Raw genomic sequence first — 18,380 nt, 5'->3', positions numbered from 1 at the left:
AAACGGGATCCTTAGAGAGTTTGATACAAATATGATTGTCAGAGTAAATCACATTTGGATCCATCTGTTGACCAAACAAACCAATAAGAATATTCTTCATCTAGATAGCCTCACGAGTTGCTTGAATAGCATTCATATACTCTTCTTCTACAGTGCAACTGATCTCTGTTTCCTGTTGTACTAAGAAACAACTGTTGACCCAATACTAAAGATCCCACCTAATGTGCTCTTCCTCTCAGATGGACTCCCTACTCAATCTGCATCTATGAAGCCTTGAAGCTTCACTCACTCTATTCATCTGTACCAAAGACCATACTGAGTAGTGCCTCTGAGGTATCTCAACACATGTTTGGCTTCCTTCCAATACAACTTGGTCGACTTAACCATTGCTTGACTAAGCTGGTTAACTGCATAACACATGTTCGGTCATGTGTTCACCCAATACATGAGTGAACCCACAAGATGCTTGTAAATAGTAGCCTCCACTACTTCACCGGAAGTAACATCATCCTTCCTCAAGTTACCAGTTAGAGGAGCCTCCATGGGTTTACTTCTCTCCATGTGGAGCTTCTTGAGTATCTCATTAGCATACTTTCCCTGAGAGATAAACAACTCCTCATCTCCTTTCCATACTTCCATCCCTCAAAAGTAGTGCATGAGGCCCAAGTCCTTCATTTCGAACTCTCTTGCAAGATCCTCTTTCCAAGACTTGATCAGCTTATCATCATCTGTGATAATCAAATTATCGACATATAAAATAATAATCAACAATTTACCTTTAACCACAATATGGTAAAGGTTCGCATCTGCTTCACTTTTGGTGAAGCCCAACCTGGTGAAATAACTATCATTCTTGGTGTACCAAGCACGTGGTGATTGTTTCAATCCATACAACGCTCACTTAAGTATGTACACATGTGACTCTCTGTTGAAGGTCTCAAATCCTTTAGGCTACTCAATATACACCTATTCCTCAATCATGTTGTTGAGAATTGTTGTCTTTATATCCATTTGATGTATCTTCCAGCCCATTTGCATTGTCAGTGCTAGAATGGATATGATTGATGAGTACCTTGCTACAAGAGAAAAAGTTTGATTGTAATCAATCCCCTCTACTTGAGAAAACCCTCTGGCCACAAACCTGGCCTTGTGTTTCTCCACACTACCATGCGCTGCTTTCTTTACCTTGTAAATCCATCTGGAACTCACCATTGACTTGTCTGCCAGCCTTGAGATTGCATCCCAAACACTGTTCCTGACAATGGATTCATACTCCTCAACCATGGCATCAACCCAAACTGGTTGTTGCACTTCTTCCTCAAAATAGGATGGCTCAATCTCTACACATTTGCTCATCAGATCCATGTAGCCAGTGTACCTCTTCGGTGACCTCTTTTGCCTACGATGTGATGTGGGTGCTCCCACATTCTCTCTAGCATCATGCAATAACCTGTTAGCCTCTTTGGTGTGCTTTCTCCCATCTCTGGAAGACTCTGCATGAGTGGGTGTCTCCACTCCCTGCTCCTCTGCATGTGGCTTCTCCACATCATTCAGAGGTTCCTCCTTTGGAGCAAAAGCCCCTCAACTGCATGTAGCTAAAGCTGTCTCTTAAGGGAACATCTCATGGCCTTCTCTTCATCAAATTTTACATCTTTGTGATTCATTCTCATATTGTTGGTTGGTAGGTACACCCGATAGCTGTGAGGTGTATCAGTGTACCCCAAAAATACGCCCAAATTTGCTATTGGCTCAAGATTTTTTCGTGCATCTTTGGTTACAAGGCAGTAGACTAATGAACCAAAAATTTTGAAGTGTGCAATGTCTCTTTTCTTCCCTGAAAAGGCCTCTTCTGGTGTACTCATCCTGAGAATCCAATGAGGGATTCTGTTATGCAAATAAACAATTATGTTGCATGCTTCATCCCACAAATTTAATAGTAGGCCCTGGTCATGCAACATCACCCATGCCAATCCCACAATAGTCTTGTTCTTCCTTTGAGCCACCCCATTCTAGTGTGGGTTATGAGGTGCTATCAACTCCCGTCGAATGCCTTCTGATGCACAAAATTTTTTGAAATCATTCGACACATACTCTCCACTGTTATCACTCCTGGGAGCTTTAACTTTGCTGCCAGTATCTTTTTCGACCAGTGCTTTAAATTCACAAAACTTAGCAAAAGTTTGATATTTCTTATACATGAAGAAGATCCAACACTTAGGAGAAAAATCATCAACAAATATGACATAATACATGTGCTTGGACGTGGATGCTGTCGAGAATGGTCCCCACACATATGAGTGAACTCAATCGAGGATCGCTTATGCTTAATTATCTTTGTCATGAAAGGAAGCTTTGGTGTACTTTCTCAATGTACATCCTTCGCATGTGTCTACTTGCTCTAGTGTACCCTTGGGAAGACCAATAGAAATTTTCTTCATGATCTTCAAATCAGCATGGTGCAAGTGACCCAATCTCTTATGCCACAACTCATCGATGTCTCGACTCTGCACCTTCTCTGCTTTAGTGCCGAAGGCAACACAATATTATACCTCCAACTTCTAGAGGTTCTTCACTCGAACCCCTAGCCTCTTCACTTGTCCCATGGCTATGTGACGAAGGAACATCTTTCCCTTAATAAATATCACATCATAGCCTCTATCCTCTAACATGGCAATAATTACCAAGTTCTTCTTCAAAATGGGATCATATATAACATCTCGTAAAGTGAGGGGAGAACTCGACTCCCTCTGAAAGGTAATTGTCGCGATGTTGGTAGTGCTATACCTCCCATTATCCCCCATCTCGATATGCATTTGGAGATCCTTCTCCTCCAAGTTACTGAGGAGCTCTTTGTTACCAGTAATGTGGAAAGAAGCTCCACTATCCAGATACCACACACTACCCATGATCGATGACATTGTTGGGCCACTAATTTATCATTATTATTATCACTTCTTAACATCCATTTCATCCATTTATATTGTTATATTTATCATAATTCATCATATAATTCCATTTCATAATTATTTATGCTCTTGTGGATAAGTAATACTTGTTCTCCTTTATTTTTAATAAATTGATGGTTTATTAGTGAATTTGTTATAACATCACTCACGATTTTAGCCTCCAAGATCTCTTCCAAGTTGAAAATTTGATCTTCAGCTCATAATCAAATATTCCAACTCAGAAATTCATTGGGATAAAAAGGAACAATTTTGCGTTGGACATTTCAGGCAAACGAAGAAGAACCTTGAAAATCCGAGACATGAGTTTTGTGCAGAAGGGACCAATCAGTTTTCCAATGATAGTTTTTCCAAAATTCGATCTTGATTGAGAGAAAAGAAAGGTTGTTTCAAGAAAAATTTTGTAGATTTTCTGTTGTGTCCATTTTCCAAATTTCTCCAATTGCAATACCAAATTCAACCTGTTCCAGCTAAATCATGATGGAAAGATCTCTCAAGTCTCATTTTGCTTATTGAGATTTTGTAATCAATCTAAATGGTATGGGAAATCATTTTGCAATTATTTTGTTGTAAATTTCCCTTTGTTTTTTGTATCTTTAAAAGACACAAATTAGAGAGAAAGGGGAGATAACACATACAGAGCAGATCAGATATTGAAGGTTTTCCTTTGGCGTGTAGTAGCAGAACTTCAGTTTATAATTCCTTTTATGAATTAATGAGAATTTCATCATACTATAATTCTATGTAGTCTGTAATTTTCAGCCACAACCCTGATTGAAGAATTGGGCCCACTCTTTCAATCAAGTGTTGTTGGATATGGTTCGTGTGGATATATGTGCTTTTTAATGATATTGTTAATGTTTTATGATTGTTGTTTCATTTTTTGTTGTTTTATTATCTTGTTGTTATTTCATATTGTTGTTACTCCAAATTGTTGTTATTTGGTTTGTTAATTTCTGCTAGATTGGTTTAGAACTCTTTGGGCCTTGTATTTTGTAATTGCTCAATACTAGGTACGGAACTTGTGGCCTACATAGGCCTTGCATGATAACCTTGAAATAACCAGATTCACCCTGGATTGACAATAAATGTAAGAGGGACTAAATTTATAAACATGTATTAAGACCCCAACATTTTGGCGTTGTTGTCAGGGAGGCTATCAAAGGTGAAAAAGTACAACTAGTATTGATGATAGGAACACTCTCTCATCCTAGTTAGGTGAATTTTGTACTAAACCTCTTCTAGGATTCGAGCATTAGATCGCTTTGATTGTTTCCTACTTTTTGATTGATTATAGGAAGCACTTTGTCGTCATGGTCAAGCGAGGTTTGTACAAACCCTTTTCTGAGACCCGAGCTTTAGATTTGTTTTGGATTTTTTTAATCTAATTCTCCGCTTTTAGATTGTATGAATAGGGAAACAAAGCCAAGGGGCAGAGGAAGACCCCTAAAAATCACAGGTTGAGGTCAAGGAAGCAAGGATCAACACAATCTGGAACCTAGTCGAAGAACTTCACAATATGACAACTATGAGAAATCAAGACTACATTGAAGACTCATTTCACTCTATCATTTGCTTGCAACATCACTTCCCACTTCAACAATTCTTGGCACCATCTTTAACAGGGAAGTTGGCCTCTCATACCCCAGTATTTATTAACATGCATTTTTCAAATTCGGGTATATACATACTTGAGACCTTATTTAGAAAATAGTTCCTTGGAAGTACTCTTATACGTAAGTATATTTTATTTTTCAACGTAGAGTAGGTTAGTGTAGAAAATAGAATAAGTACATAAATAAATAAATTTCTTTATATGTAAAAAGAGTTGTGTTTAATGTAATATGTTGCGTAAATCAATATCGGTGGTATATATTTGAATTTATTTGTTTATGTAGACATATTATATTGAAAATCATATTTCTGCAAACATTTATCATCATTTTGAAAAGAAATTCTTGTTTATCATATCTTATGGCTTGATGAAATTATTGAAAACACAGTCGTGATAGTCATGTTTTGAGGGACCAAATAGGCATATTTTCAAGACCTGCTTCTATTTTAAGTATCCCTTTATTTCTACTTTCTAATCCAATTTGAATCACTCAACTTTTATTTGAAACGAAAAAGTTATGACCAAAACATTGATAGGATGTCTAATAGGAAGCGCAGGAACATAGTTAGGACAATTAGTTTTTGGAGGCATAAATGACTATATTTTTGGAAACATATTTCTATGGTATATTCCTCTATTAATCTAGTTTACAATGCAATTTTAATCACTTGATTCCGATATTATATGAAAAATTTATGGCCAAAACATTGACTGCCTATCGCAAATCAACATTCTTAAAACCCTGATTTTTCGGTTGTTCATTGACATATTTTACCCATAAAATATTCATGTCTTCAAAACATGTTTCTATGGGAGATATTTACATGAATATACTTTAATCTCCAATTTGAATCCATTCAATCCGTCATTAAACGGAAACATTATGCTTAAAATATCAACTATTGGTCTAAGTTGGGAAATCGAAAAATGGCTTTGATATGCAGGTTGTTGTAAGTAAATTTGAAATATCATATCATGGAATTTTTAAAACATATTTCTATTGGTGATATCTCTTTCAATTAGCTTTCATTTGGATTTGGAATTATTCAAATCAGACAAAAAGCAAAGGATTTATGATTAAAACACTCCTAGTTAGTATGGCCAACCACTACTCTCCGACAGATAACAAATACATTTTGTTTTGTTCATATTTCCATGGATTTATTTTACCGAGTAATTATTTGTTATTTTTTGCATTTCTTGGACTAAGAGAGCCCACACACCTCTATTCTTCCATGATTTTATGTTTTATTGCAAGTAGATGCTCATTTTTTTTGTAATTCCAAGGAGAATAAAGAAGGTTCATTTATGAAATAGTGTTTCTTGAAGACAATGTTAATGAGATAATGAAATTTCATCCAAGGATCTATTAATAAATATGATATCATATTATTTTGAGTCTGTCTAGGTGCCATGATCTAAAAATGTTGGATCATAAGAGCTTGTTGCAAAATTGTTCCTGCTATTGTTCACCAACACAGAGACAAGAACATGAAGACTTTTCATCACATAACGGATTTATAACAAGAGAAATGGGGAATTGATTTCCATTTGAAGATCCAAGTCATTTCTTCCAAACCATTTTTTCAAAAGGTCATTTTTTTTTTCCATTCATTCACCATTGACAGATTGTTGTTCCTGGAAATAGATTGATGGTCCCCTTAGGAAACAACATTGTTGCAACCAAAATCACAACCGTTGTAACTTAAGTTCTTTATTTATTTATTATTTTCAATAAAGTGTTGTTTCTTTTCTAGTTTCTCTTATGTTTTTATGTTTCAGGTATTGTTTACTTCAAATTCACATTTTTTGTTCTGAAAAAAATAAGAAGTTCTTAAGTTTCATGATATTGCTCCACATATATCCTTTTGTTCCCTAGTCTTATCAAGTATATCGTTTCCTAAGATCTAATCTCAAAAACATCTTATGCTAAGTCTTTTCAGGAAGGTTCACTCTTAATTCCTCATTATGTTGTAAAGTGACTATCACTATTGGATGACTAATCCTCCTCCATGGCACCTTGCTAGGAGCATCTTTTTTTCCTTTCCCTGCCGCTACTTCGGTCACAATGCCCTTTTTTTTTCCCTTTCCCCATTGTTACTCCAGTTGCAACGCCTTCTTTTTCCCTTTCCTTGTTACTCCAGTTGCAACGCCATTTTACCCTGTTGTTTCCTCAGTTACAGTTGTTGTTACCTCAATCACAACTATTGTTATTGGCCATTTTTCACATTTGATTCAACACATATAAGTCTTTCCAATCTGTTTTTCTCCTTGGTGAATGAGGAATAATTTTAATGGTTTAGGTCCTCTTTGACATAATGATTGAGTAGTCAATTTATCTTTCTTTATCTATAAATATAATCTTATTTTAAAGGAATAACTATGCAAATATGATTTCATCATGCCAAATTTTAACTTCCCTAATATGCCAAGTCCCTGATCTTGTAAAATTTATGATGATGACCACAAAATTATACTTAAATCTTTCTGTCACTATCTAATGAATTGTTTATCAACCCCAATCTTAACAAAGCAAAATATATTTATCAACAGTCATTTGAAGGTTATTAGTTTTTGAAAATAAAAACTACCCAAGTTGAAAATAGTTATTACAAAACTTTTTACGCCATCCCAAGCTCTTAAGGAGCTGACCTACCACCCCATCTATTAAGTAATCTTTTGTTGATTAACAATAACCATAGTTGAATTTTAAACATAAATAGTCAACTGGAGGATAGGAGGTCTCATCACGAGCTGACCTACCATGATCATAGGTCCTAATAAAGTGGCATTACCATTATTGGTCACCAAGTGAGGGTAATGGCCTTCGGTCGTAAAACTGAAGGACAAGAGGTCTCATCACAAGCTGACTTGTTCACTTTTGTTAGCTCCCATGAATGCCATTGTTATTAACTGGTTACCAGGCTAGAACAATGATCTCCAGTAGACATCTAAGTAAATTGAAATCCTTTTGTAATTATGTACTTATTTCTAATAGATGGGACACTGGCATCTCAATGGGTTAAAAAGGCATCCCTGTCGAGGCTATGGACGCCTATTGGTAGCAATGGCCATTCCTATGGTATAGAAGTTAATTTAATATTATGATCTACTTGGTCACCTTGTTTCCTCAAAACTAATTGCCGATAAAGCCTATTGTTGCATATATAAGGTTGGCTAGAACTCATGGTTCATAGGGTAATAGTTAATCAATTCTGAGATGATGATGGTTATGATTTATATCCATTATTGAGTTATAAATATTCACTTTACATGTCAAGGATGAAACTTTTAGGATATTTGATATTTGACATTTTGTATCATCTAATCTATCATTCCTTTATTCTACAAGTTTCATATCTTTAACCAAAGATAGTTACTTTGCCCAATCAATCTCCATTTATTTGTAGCTTAACAACACTACTATTATTTTGGGGTAGGATAAAGAGGCCTAATTCTGATTTTGAATCCCAGGTAATTGGTCAGACCTTGAGAAGCAAAGACTGAGATAACTAATTCTCACAATTTTTGTGCTCATAACAACCAAAGCTTATGGGTCTAGGGAATGCATCTTTTTCTCATCATTTTACCCTCTTTTATATTCCCTTTTTATCCATTATTATCTCATGACATTCACAACATGATTATGTCACTTTTATATATAATGAGGTAATTGAGGTGATGAATTACTAATTGAGGATACTCATGAGATGTGTTATAGAAATATTGATGATAGGGAAACTAATCAGTTTGGGGGAAGGAAACCCTGCTACACTTTCTGATTACTTTCTTTCAGCTTGCATGGCTTCCACCTTTCACATCACTTTTAGCATCAACTTAGCCTACATAAACTTCAACAAATATCAATCCATACATGCCATTCCACATTTTTACGAAGGTAAAACTTGAGGTAAAATAACATAAGTTTTTGATTTATTAAAATTTTAGCAGAATGTCATGGAAAACCACTAAGCATTATTCACTCATATTTTTCAACCATTATTTCCCCTTCTTTACCACTTCCCATTTTTTTTCCCGAGACACAAAAGTTTTCAGTTTGGGGGAGTGTTACTTTCATTAACTTATTTATCATGGCCATGACATTAATATTCTTTATCATCCATCAATCTCCTTATTCATTCTCAAAACCTCCCTTATTCCATGTTGTTATACACCAAAAAAGAATTTCAAATAGCAACCACCTCAATTTGTTTTCTAGTGTATTGCATGAGGACATGCAACATGTTCAGTTTGGGGAGGAGTTTCTATGCATGATGGGTGTTTTCTCATTTCTTCCTCATTTAAGGCATACAATTTCACTTTTATACAATGCATAAATTGATTTTTGTATATATTTAAAACTATCAACTAGATTCTTGTTATTTTCAGACAGCAAGAAGGTATAATTAAAATGAACAAACCCAAAAAATTTCAAGCTAAACTAGTTTGTAAGACTCTAGAAATTGGACACTGTCACCTACAACCATTCTGATTATATCTCAGGATCTGTGGATCATATAGCTATGATTTTTGGAGTGAAGGGGTGTTCATATAGTAGAAATCTTCCTGCAAAATTTCAGCAAGATCTGATTTGTATTTTTTGAGAAAATGGTTAATGAAGTTTGTTGTTACTTATATCATATTTTTCTACAACTTCACATACATATGGTTGAAATTCAATGTGCAAATTGTTACAGCTTCACAAACATTACTCGAATTGAATAACTATTGTTTTAAAGAAGCATTTTGGGAAGAAGCCTATTGTTCCATCAATATCATGAGCTAGGGTGAACAATTTTGTATTGCAGCCTAGTTAATACAAAGACATTAGGTTGCATGAGGACATGCAACATGTTCAGTTTGGGGGAGATCTTGGGCCACTAATATATCATTATTATTATCACTTCTTAACATCAATTTCTATTGTTCTATTTATCATATTTCATCATATAATCCCATTTCATAATTATTTATGCTTTTGTGGATAAGTAATACTTGTTCTTCTTCATTTTTAATAAATTGATGATTATTATGCATGATTTTACCAATGATGGTTTATTAGTGAATTTTTTATATCACTCATGATTTTAGCCTCCAAGGTCTCTTCTAGGTTGCAAATTTGATCTTCAAATCCTAGTCAAATATTCCAACTCAAAAATTCGATGGGATAAAAAGGGAGAGCTTTTCATTGGATATTTCGGGCAAACAAAGAAGAATATTGAAAATATGAGACATGGGTTTTGTGCACAATGGACCAAATCAATTTTCTTATGAGCAGTTTTCCAAATTTCGGTCTTGATTGAGAGAAAAATAAGGTTCTTCGAAGGACATTTTCATAGATTTTCTATTGTGGCCATTTTCCAAATTGCTCCAATTGCAATACCAGATTCGACTTGTTCTAGTTGAATCATGATGGAAAGATCTCTCAGATCTCATATTTCTTATTGATATTTTGTAATCAATCTAAATTGTATGAGAAATCATTTTTTAATTAGTTTGTTGTACATTTCCCTTTGTTGTTTGTATATTTAAAAGACACAAATCAGAGAGAAAATGGAGATAACACGTACAGAGCAGATTATATATTGAAGGTTTTCCTTTGGCATGTAGTAGCAAAAATTCATTTTATAATTCCTTTTATGAATTAATGAGAATTTCATCACACTGTAATTCCATGTAGTCTGTAATTTCAGCCATGACACTGATCGGAGAGTTGGGCCCACTCTTTCGATCATGTGCTGTTGGATACGGTTTGTGTGGATATGTATGATTTTTAATTATATCGTTAATGCTTTATGATTTTTGTTTCATTTATTTATGATTTATGATCTTTCTATTATTTTATATTTCTATTACTCTGAATTGCTATTACTCCAAATTGTTGTTATTCCTGATTGTTGTTACTCTGAATTGTTGTTACTCCTGGTTATTGTTACTCAGAGTTGATGTTATTTAGGATTGTTGTTATTTGGTTTTTTAATTTCTTCTAGATTGATTTAGAACTCTTTGGGCCTTGTATTTTTTAATTCCTGAAGACTGGGTAGGGAACCTGTGGCCTCCATAGACCTTGCATGATAACCTTGAAATAACCAGATGGGCCGTGGATTGAAAATAAATGTAAGAGGGACTGACTTTATAAACCTGTATTAAGACCCCAATAGACACCATACAAGTGATGACGGTAAAGTCTAGTTCGAACTGTGAAACAATAGCTTCACCTGCCAATCCTTCCGAGGGCTTCATACTGGCCTTATTGAGCAAACACTTTGTGGTAAAGTGTCCCAACTCGTGACAATGAAAGAATTTGAATTTCGACATGTCCTTCTTCTTCCTACTTTGACAAGAATATAATCTAGAATGGGATGAATTCCCCTTCCCTTTCTTTGCATTACCCGCTAAGGCACAATTCTCCTCATCATCATGCTTTGATGATCATCGGTCTCTGGTGTTTCATCAAATCCCTTCCTGTACCAAGTCGGATCACAATCACTCCCACTCTAGTAGCTTATCCCTCCCATTAACTAAGTCTTGGTTGAGCTTACAGCTCTTGGGAAGTCCTAGAAGTTATAGGCTCATCAGATTGTCTTCAGCAACAGTAATCCTGACACTTCCAATCTCATCTCGACATTGTGTGAGCTTGGTCAAGTACTTTGGAATTGAGTCGTCCTTCTCCTCATGATCTTTTTGAGTTTGTCCTTCAGTTTTAGCTTCCTATGGTCACTGCTATTTTGAAATAGGTCTGTCAATGCCTTCCACATTACAAATGGAGTTTCCTTATCATGGAGATTCGAGACAATGTGATCTCGAACTCCTTCTAGGATAATCCTTCTCGCTTTTTCCACACACTTTCTCCATTCATCCAGATCTTTAGCATCAAATGCTGGAGGATTCAGAATATCATGATCTGTGAATTCCTTAAGCTCGTTGGCTTCCAACACTATCTCCATCATGTCCTTCCAAGCTATTTAATTTGAGTTTCCCTCCAGGGCATACTCAAGTCTCAAACCATAGAATGACATATTGTTGACTCTGAAGTATGAACCTGCAAATTCGATTTCACCTGCACAACAAACTTGAATTCTCCTCTTCTATACTTTCTTCATCTCCGATACCATGTAAATTTTTACTGTAGATTCAACAACTTATTTGATATGCTAAAAAAATACAATAATCTACTCTACTCTTGAGTGGAAACCAAAATTGATCGATGAAAAAAATAAGTAGAAAAGGAAGAGTTTTAATTGCACATAACACAATATTTTTATAGGGAAAATAACTGCTCAAAACCCCGACTATCTATATTGCATTAACTAGAAGATCTGAGAAGAAAATGCAATGCTTGTTCAACCCAAACAATTCCTACAAAATACAATCTATCTCTCTATTTCAAAAACTACCTCAAACCAACACTTAGCTAAATTTGTTTCCTGCCAAGCCCCTACTTCCTTGCGCAATTCCTAAGAGAATTATCCCATATTTAATTGGGAAATTATCTGTCCATAACTGTGCAATCCATCACAAGCCTTCTACTGATTTCATGCACCATCTGTACAACTCGGAAAATTATACAACTAATAGTACATTGTCCCTGAACTCTAATCTCAATTGGGTCTTCCTTTGAATTAACATGCATGAGTTATTTATAAGTGAATCTTTAGTTAACTGGTGGAGCAGTGAATTTGCACTGGTGCCCGTCCCCACTACTAGACCTCCTACTAGTTCCTCCAACAGTTGGAACTAGTTTAACTGACTATAACTCAGTTGGACTAAGTTAATTAATTACAACTCAAAAGAACTCAATCTAGGGCCCTAAAATTTAGGGATCACTCTACATGACTCTAGATAGAATTCCAACTCAAATTTCCTAAGCCAACTAAGTCAAATTAACTTACTTAACTATTACAAGTTGCTATGAGAATAAAATTTCGATTTAATTCAAGGACAAATCAAATTAGGATTTCTTGTTGCTATTTTTAACATTGAAATCGTGATTAAAAATATTTGAGTTTTGAATTTAGAAGTGATTGTCATTAAATTGGTGTGAATTTGATTATGAACTTTGAACATTGATTTCATTTAGAGTTCCTTTTCATTACATTCTCAAACCAATTTTTACCAAATAACTATGATTTCAGAAAGAGCATTTAGTGTGAAAGTGCAATATATCTATCTAAATCTGCAATTTTATTCCAACAAGGCCAATAATTGAATTTAGAATTATGAAAAAAAATTTAAGTTGGAATCAACTTTGAGGTTTACTTGTACTTGATTTATGCTTTATTTTTCCATAAGAAAACATCTAGGTAGCCAAATTGCACATATTGTGTTTCACCTCATAGTTTACCTACCTTGCCTTGACAAATAAATGTTGATAAATATAGCCCACTGTATTACTTGACAAAATAAAAACCCTAAAAAGTTTAATGGTTCCTAAGGTAATCGATATGGAAATGAAAGGGGTAGATGGGATTGAATGGAAATTTAAATTGAATGCACCTAATATAATGTGATGTACATTTCTCATACCCTTCAAACATCAATATTTCTTTTTGCGAGGAAATTCTACAATATTGAGAATCTCTGAACTCAATATTTGTCACCCTTGTTGAATGGTCATTGAGAAATAAAGTTATCGCCTTATTACACTCCTTTCAACTAAACATCATGAGTTATCAAATCTATAGCCTACTCTCACAACAACGTGCACCTCTAAGAAATGAATTCATCGACAATGACACTTTGATTTTTAGTTTGAAACCCCATTTTTTTCTTTTAAACAAGAAATTGAAGATTTTTTTATTAAGATATAAAAATTCATCATGGAAGATGCTTACAGATTTACATCAATAGTGATGGTATCCAAAATGATATTGACAATAGAAAAAGGCTTTGAAATTACAACTGGCAACTCTAAAAGGTAAAGGAGTTTGAATTCAACAAAATAACAGATAATATAAACCTAGAGAAAAAATACAAGAATATGTACACTAAAAAAAATCATTGAAAAGGACTAATAGGGTGGGAACAAAACTAGAAATTTCATGCTTTGTTGAAAGCTTACTAAGGTTGATTCATTGAGATATGGGAGGAAATTTTCCACAATTGGAGTTAAAGTTCCAAATATGCCAAAGTAAGGAGGCATTAAAGTTCTTTGTTCATGTGCAAAATATACTTATGAAATGTGAATCTTGACAACCTCCATCTCTTATTACAATTTATGAAGTATGTCTCTATGGTGCATTGGCAAGCCTAGAATCATCTCCATGTTCACTGATAATTTGTCAGGAAGAATCTCTTGAGAGAGTGATTTAGAATGTAGGTTTTCCACCTCAACTTCCAATAAGGATAAAGCTTGCTTAATCTAGGTGTGAGGATGGAAGGCCATCACAGAGGTGAGAAACAAATGGGAGTAGACTAGTCATTGGGAGACAAATGAATAGAGAGAATAAGGACATGTGGGATTCAAGACAAAATTTGATGAGAAATATTAGCAAAGGGGGGCATAGAAATAAGAAATCAAACAAGGAGCCAAAAATAATGTTTTGTACTAACTCATTCATAGCCCACAACATTCCATGATTTCCTAGGAAAACCATGGTAGTTTCAGCATGTGATATCTCATTTTGGCTTAGGGAAGTTTATGAGAGTGACATATGAATTGAGATAAACATTAATGGTGTTAAATGGGGTGACAGAGGGCTCATCACTCGCATTTGAGTCCATGTGTTTCTTTGAGTGGAGGGTAGTGGAATAAAGATATTGGAATGACGTGCATTGAAAACCATAACATCCACATTTTTCAACAAGGCCATGTTTACTTGCATCTCCACAATAAGTTATTGGTACGAGGGTTGAAAAAGAAAGCAATTTTGGAGAGAAAGGGTAAGAATAAATGGATCTAATAAAAGACATTCCTAAAATATATATCAAAAGGAGAGGTTCCTAAGTGCATATGATTTATTTTATTCATTGAGTGCTCGACAAAATTAAGGATATGAAATTATGAGAAGAAGAAATTGTAATTCGCAAAATGAGAGCACATGATTTGGCTTGATTATTGGAGGCTATGCCCAAGTTCCATGAGTAGATGAATTCAAATTTTCCTTGGGGTCATATACTACCCCCATTGCACTTTCTACCGCTTTATTTATTTTGGAGGCCCCATTAAATAATAAGGTAAAATGAGAATGAGAATATCTCCAATTCATAAATTGTGAGGCAGAAATGTGAAGCTACTAGGATGGTCTATATTTGGGAAATGAGGGCATGTGAGATGGGTGAAGGGAAAAGATATGAAGCTAAGTAGATTCACGTGGCTCAAAGTAAGTTGAAGATGGGGCCATCACCAAGATTTAAGATGCTTAGAGAGAAAGGATAGAGTAGTGGGAGTGACCTCCCCCACTAAAAGAGGGACACCTTGAAAGAAAGCATTGTTGTATGCTATTGACCCATTTTCATGTATCAACTCAATTAAATCTAAATTGAAAACATCATTAAATATCGATTACACTTTTGATTCTCTCATGAAATACCTTTCTTCATCATATATCCAAAAAAAAATTGTAGAAATTTTCATCCTAAGAAGTAGTTCTGCACTTTGCACTACTTTCACTTTGTAGTTAGTCCATCATGCACTACTCTTATACTTAGCCATTTTGCAAGTGTGTGGACTAATCAATATGATCAACACTATGCACAAACAATACTTTTCACATCCCATTTTGTTACGAAACTAGCTCACAAAAATATAGAAAAGAAAGATCAATGCCTTAGAATTTTGCCTCTTCGAGGGGGAAACCTCCTTTACATTACACAAATGAACAATTCTTGGATGACACAAATGAAAAAACCTCCTTTCTATATATAGGATTCTAAGGGGTCACAATATAGCCAAAGCTGACAACAATAATAATATAAGGGCACGAAAATAACAATAGTGGGCTTCTATGAGACAGAATAATAACAATATGGGGACACTAGGGGCACAACAATAACAATAAGGGATACAATGACATTAGTAATGGGGGAATCACTAGTATTATAGGGACCTAACGTGCCCCTCTCCTTCAAAAAGGTGTTGTGCTCAATTCTTGAGTAGTTCTAGATGCCTTTGTATAAAATTATCATCCTCCCATGTGGAATCTTCAATGGGTAAGTTCTTCCACTTGATGAGATACTCTGAAATTGATCGATTTCGTCGCTGTCGAGTTCTTGTTTCTTTGACTGCTTCAGGTTCCAATATGATTTTTCCTTCCTCATCAAGTTCTGGCAATATTGTTTAAACTGGGAGCTTGTCACCTATAACCTTCTTTAAGCATGACACATGGAAAACTAGTTGCACTTGAGAAGCTGCATGAAGCTCCAATTTGTATGCCATAGTACCTATCTTTTGCAACACCCTGTACGGACTATAATACTTTGGTGATAATTTTTTATCCTTCTTAGCTTTCTTGAGGGACATTTGTTTATAGGTTTGTAGTTGTAGGAATACCCAATCACCTACATCAAAACTTCTTTCGCTGCGATATTGATATGCCTACTGTTTCATTCTATTCTACGCCAAGGTGAGGTTATCCTTTAAGAGTTGGAGAACTTGTTGTTGATCTTGATGTGATCTTTCACTACTTGAACCTTAGAATTTTCTCTTAAATATGATGTGATGTATGGCAGATGATATCCATAAAGTGCCATAAATAGGGTCATTTTTGTTGTTGTATGGAAGGAAGTGTTATACCACCATTCAGCAAGAGGCAACCATTTGACCCATTGTGTCTGTTTATTTGATACAAAGAAACAAAGATATCCTTCCAAACATTTGTTTACTATCTTAGTTTGCCCATCGGATTGAGGATGATAAGATGAGCTATGAGCTAACTGAGTACCAAGACAAGATAATAATTCTATCCAAAAATTTCCAATGAAAATGGGATCTCTTTCGCTTACAATAATCTTTGGGTTTCCATGTAGCTTTTGAATTGTTTCCATAATGTAGTAGAAACTTCACTCGCTTTAAATGGATGAGATAATTCACAAAAGTGTGCATACTTGGTAAGTCTATCAACTACCACCATGATAACACTCTTTCCTTCGGACTTGGGTAAAACTGTGATAAAATCCATTGAAACTTCCTCCCAACATTGGCTTGGAATGGATAAAGGTTGTAATAGACTTGGGGTCTTAATTGTTTCAACTTTATTTTGTTGGGAAATCAAACATTCCGCCATAAACTTTTGAATATCCGATTTGTGGCCATCCCAAAAAAATTCCTTCTTAACCTTGTGGTAAGTTTTTAGAAATCCTAAGTGCCCTCCTAAGGGAGAGATGTGAAATTCCCTAAGAATCTTTTGTTTGAGTTGGGAATTCTTACATAGGTATAATCTATCTTTGTACCATAACAAATCATTTTTCCAGCTAAATGTATCAAATATACTGGGATCTTGTTGTAACTTTTGAATGCCCACACTTCTTCATCATTCTTCCATTCATCCCTTGCTTCGTTTATCCAATCTGGTTGGATAATAGAAATGGCGCAAATAAATGCTTCCACATCCTCATCCTTTCTTGAGAGTGCATCTGCCACAAAATTTTGCTTCCCTTTTTTGTAGATGATTTCAAAGTCATAACTGTTGAGCCGTGAAATAGGTATGTATTTACTCTTGATTATTATCCTTTTTCCTCCTTTCTTATCCATCTTATGCCATAATATAATAACAAATTGATAGGATTTTGATAAGGAATGAATAAAACAGCTCTTGATATGATTTGACTGACTAAACTAACTCTCATTACATTTTATGTAGAAAAATAGTAGAAGGAGCAACTGTTGTTCCCAATTCGGAATAGCAAGAGCTAATCGAGGAAAATAAGATGTGTCGGGTGCAGTTGAATCAAGGAACAAGTCAAGGAGATCAGTGTGAGATAGAAGAATTGTCTGAAGATAGCATTTAGTTGTGAATCCCTCAGGATCTCCTGATCCTAAGGGATCACATTTATCTTTTCCTTTTGACTATAAAAGAGAATACCAAAGAGGGATCTCTTGTCTTTTACTTGGATTGTAATTTTAATTTATAGAAGGGTGATTCTGAGAAACAAGATCATGTTGTAATGATAAGTGAATTTTGATGATTAATATACAACTTGCGTTGTTGTTCGTTCTTATCTTCTGAAATTGTTAAGAAGTGTTTGCTGGTGGCTAAGGCCCGGTCTCTGCTGGAACTTACTGTTGTTCCCTGTTTTATGCATTTTCCATTTCCTACAAGTTATTATGCTTTGCAACTTTTCAGTTGATGTATTTTCTTTGAATCAGATTTCTGGTATTTATTTCATTAATGCGCAGTCATAGTTGGTTTTATTTAATTCATGTAGTGGATTGAATTAGTTATCGGTTAAAGAATCATTTCCGGTTAATTGCAGAATAGAGCGTGATTGATTAAATGATTTCCTTTTACCCAATAGTTTAAGTACAACTAAAAGAGCTCAGTTAATACTACGGTGCTCTCGGTTGATTAAGATTGAATTGCGGTACTGTTTAGATAAGTTATTTCCTTTAGAGTTACAAGCTTGAGATTTATGATTGCATCCATTTACTCTTGTATTGAATTTCATAGCTTAGTTTAAAAAATTACTCTCTAGATTTATAGCTTGCTCATATTGTGTACGCTCTTGGAATAAAAAGACTTACCCAGGTTGATAATTAATGTGAGGCAATTAGGAGTTTTAAAAGACACCTTTTAGCACCCAACATTTTGGCGCCGTTGCCGGGGAGAGTGTTGCCATTTTACAAAGAGTGATGTCTGTCTGCT

Source organism: Pinus tabuliformis, chromosome 5_2, assembly GCF_031772625.1.
Source record: "Pinus tabuliformis cultivar Carrire ecotype Pingquan chromosome 5_2, CPIR1, whole genome shotgun sequence".
Taxonomy (NCBI): Eukaryota; Viridiplantae; Streptophyta; class Pinopsida; order Pinales; family Pinaceae; genus Pinus; species Pinus tabuliformis.
This window is presented reverse-complemented; position numbering follows the sequence as displayed.